At 42.8% G+C, this 3833-nt stretch overlaps 1 pseudogene; it reads right to left on the bottom strand.

Annotated features, from left to right (window-relative positions):
- Positions 1 to 254: 254 nt before the first annotated feature.
- On the bottom strand, positions 255 to 1193 carry LOC106973867 (dynein light chain 1, cytoplasmic-like; annotated as a pseudogene).
- Positions 1194 to 3833: the final 2640 nt, after the last annotated feature.

The following is a 3833-nucleotide window of genomic DNA, read 5'->3' as shown; positions in this document are numbered from 1 at the left end:
GTACATTGTCACTGAGAATGACACAGCCACATTACCTGTATTTCAAATTGTACTGATTAAGCTTTTCATACACCCAACCCATTCGACAGAGATAATTAGATAGCATAGGAAGCTCTAGCATTATAAAATCAAAGAACTTAAGTCTCATTGTAAGCTCTAAGTGCCAGTCCGGCTCCTGTCTCTAATGTTTATAGGGCATGACTGCCACCTACTGGCAGACTTTAGACATTGCAACATCTAACTGAGTCCCACCGACTTCATCTTTACAATCTAACCAAGGCAGGGCTTTCCCCCACAGCCGAAATGCACCAGTTTCCGTTGTTTTGTTTTGCTTCTGCCAAGAGATTTTTTTTGAAAGGAATGGATTTTGAGGAGAAAAAACAAGGAGCAGAAAGGTATGGAATAGAAAATAAATACAAAAGCAAGCTGTTTCGCTGTTCTATAGCCACAATAATCCGTACAGAAAATGCCCTGTACAAAATACAATAAAGGTTCAAAGATTGAGCCATTGTCATTCAGCAAGGCCGAAGACATCAGTGCTTGAAATTTAGGCTTTTAGTCCTTGTTTTGGGATGGATCACTGGGTTTGTGGACAAACCCATGGGCATAGTCCATGCCTTTAACTAGATTTAAACAGAACAAATGGCCACCTGGCCCAGGTAAAAGTAGATGAAGTGTTTGGTTTCATGTGTCACAGAACTACTTAAGTTCCTCCCTACAATGCAGTAACAGGTGGGTTTGTACTTCTCATCAAACTCCTTCATAAGGGCCGCAATAGCCTTCTCTATGTCCTATTTCTCCAACGCCTGAGTAGTACGCTCCGCCAGGTCCTGTTGCATTTTCTCGGGCATACGGGCATTTTTTTTTTATCACAGCTTTTTGGTGACACATGGTTGCCATCGGTGGGACTGGCCAACTGCAACGGTCTCCTGGGGGAGGGGCTGGCGATGCTCTGCCCCAGCAGGAGTGGCCATTCCTGCCGAAGCCTTGGCCCATCTCTGAAATGCACCAATTTTGTTAGGTATACAGCTTGCCTCACTAGGTAGTATGGTTGCTGACTTGCAGCTGGACAACATCACAAAGAGCCCACGTTGCATTATGCCCTGTCGTCCACAATGTTGTTTTATCTCAAGGCTAGTTCCTTTTAGAGCTTTAGGATGCTTCCAGTAGAAATCTGGGCCACATGGCATGCTATTCACATTCAGTGGGAGAGAGAGAATGGTTCTCAGAAGGATCCTAGCAGGGAGAGAAGGATTTTTCCAATAAAGCTCTGAAAAACCATTTCTCTTGGCTCATTGGTTGAAATACTGACACGTCCATTCTTTTTTTTTTTTTTTTAACGTTTATTTATTTTTGAGACAGAGAGAGACAGAACATGAATGGGGGAGGGTCAGAGAGAGGGAGACACAGAATCTGAAACAGGCTCCAGGCTCTGAGCTGTCAGCACAGAGCCCGAAGTGGGGCTCGAATTCACGGACCGCGAGATCATGACCTGAGCCAAAGTCGGCCACTTAACCGACTGAGCCACCCAGGCGCCCCCACATGTCCATTCTTAAACTGGCTGACTCCAAGATTAATCTGATTGGTTTAAAGTCTTAATCATGATCCTTCCCTAAAGCAAAATGGAGTCAGCTTCCTCTGAATCCCATGGGCTACATGAAGGAGGAAAGTAGACCTACACAAAGTCCATGTTTATTAGAAAAAATAAAGGAGAGAATGAAGGTGAGGCAGGCAGCTAAAAGTTCCCATGCTAATAAGCACATGGATATATAGTGGTCCTGTCTGTGAACATATATATCAGTATGCTGAATATTCTTGATTTAAAAAAAAAAAGAATCCTTGAAATATTTTTTTTTAAAGAGACATTTTTCTGGCAGTCCACATACAAAGAATCCAATATGCTTCAACAGAAATGTTACATGTTTAGGTTTATTATGACATAAAACTTCTGTATACTTTCAAATGGTTTTTAATGTTTATTTATATTGGGGGGGGGGGAGGGAGAACAAGTTGGGGAGGGGCAGAAAGGGAGGGAGACACAGAATCCAAAGCAGGCACCAGGCTCTGAGCTGTCAGCACAGAGACTGATAGGGGGCTTGAGCCCATGAGCTGTGAGATCATGACCGGAGCCGAAGTCAGATGCCCAACCAACTGAGCCACCCAGGCACCCCAAAAACTCCTATATACTTTCAGAGCATGATACAGTTCAGGCAACAAGAACACAGTTAAGTGTTGGATCTTAGTTGGATCTTAGTTTCCCTACCTATTAAATAAAAGATGAACTAGATAAGTTCAAAGGTTTCTCCCCAGCTATGTCATTCTGTGTGTTTTAATCTATATCCACTGATATGACCAAGTGAATATACTTAACAATGTGCATGTTTTTATTCATCATTCAAGTAAGTATTGACCTCTTGGTATGGACTCTACTTGGTACAGAACTGACAAGACTCACACAAAGGTGAAGCAAGTTCTTGCTTTCCAGAACCTTCAGTGGGGAGAAAAGGCAGATATAAGAAAATATTAGAAGACACAGCTACAAACAGTAGCAAAGCAACCACAGAATGGAACAAAGGAGGAGTATCCTAAGCAGGAATAGTGAGGTGAGGGGAAGATTAGATTCAAGCCCCACCTAGGAGAACAGGTATGACTTAGAAGACGGAACAAAATGGGGCGGGGGGGGGGGGGAGCGGATATGCAAACACTGCAGGTCAGGAATTGGTTTCATATGTTTATGAAACTATGAGTAGATAAGACAGTTATAATGATGGACGACGTTGATGATGATGCTTGATGGGGTGATAGCTGCAGGGTACCGCGACCTACCAAGGGCCAGCACTTAAGTTACAGTATTTCATATCATCCTCACAATAACTCCAGGAAAGAGGTGTCATAAACCACATTTAACCTTCAGCTTACCCTGCCCATAGTTAAAAAAAAAAAAAAAAAAAGGCAGTAAATCTCTGAAAACACAATACTCTGTAAGTTCAAAGAGCACAATGCCTTTACCACACTACCCTGCCTCTTTGAAATGCAGTGGCTCTTAGCATCCCCATGAGCCTGAAAGGCAGGAAGTCAAGAAATCAGGCTGTACCTCAATTTCTATATGAGGGCCAATTTAGAAAAACAAAAACATTTATGGCAAGGCTACATCTTCTTTCATACAAATGAAAATAGCTTTACTGATCTCATAGAGAGAGGGGCATCTTCAGTTGGAGAAAGATACAGAGTTTCAAATTTTATATTGTCTATTGATTAAATAGAATTTTGACAATGAAAACAATGGCATTGCTTGTTAGCCACTGAAATGTAAATATCCAGGCATGTTTGAGAAGTAGTAACACAGAGGCAGGCTTTTATCTGGAGATTGGATTGAGGGGCTGTATTCAAAGTTATGCAGCCCCTGGGTTGCTGGCTACTGTGTGTGATGTGCTGCTTGGAGAGATCAAGAGAGACTCCTCGCTGACCTCCCACCCTTCACATATACCACACATCCACCTCTGTCACCTACAAAACATCACCACTACAGGATATTCAGTTCAACACAGCATCTATCTGGGGCCCTTCTGATAGTTTCTGGGGTCCAGGCACACGCTGGTCAGGATCACCCTGTAACATTTCTATAACATGAACACACACACAAAACTCCATCATCCAGTCAGCACTGTTCAAATGGAAATGAATTTCCCACCACTGCCTGAATTCCCAAACACACTCCCCAGGAAGTCATGTACCGTGACTGCTGAACTTCTTTCACCAGCCACCATTCCCTCCCCTACAATTGTAAAAAATGCCTTTTGATCTGTGACCTGCATTTAAAAACTGACATCTGG

Source organism: Acinonyx jubatus, chromosome C2, assembly GCF_027475565.1.
Source record: "Acinonyx jubatus isolate Ajub_Pintada_27869175 chromosome C2, VMU_Ajub_asm_v1.0, whole genome shotgun sequence".
Lineage (NCBI taxonomy): Eukaryota > Metazoa > Chordata > Mammalia > Carnivora > Felidae > Acinonyx > Acinonyx jubatus.
This window is presented reverse-complemented; position numbering and strand designations above follow the sequence as displayed.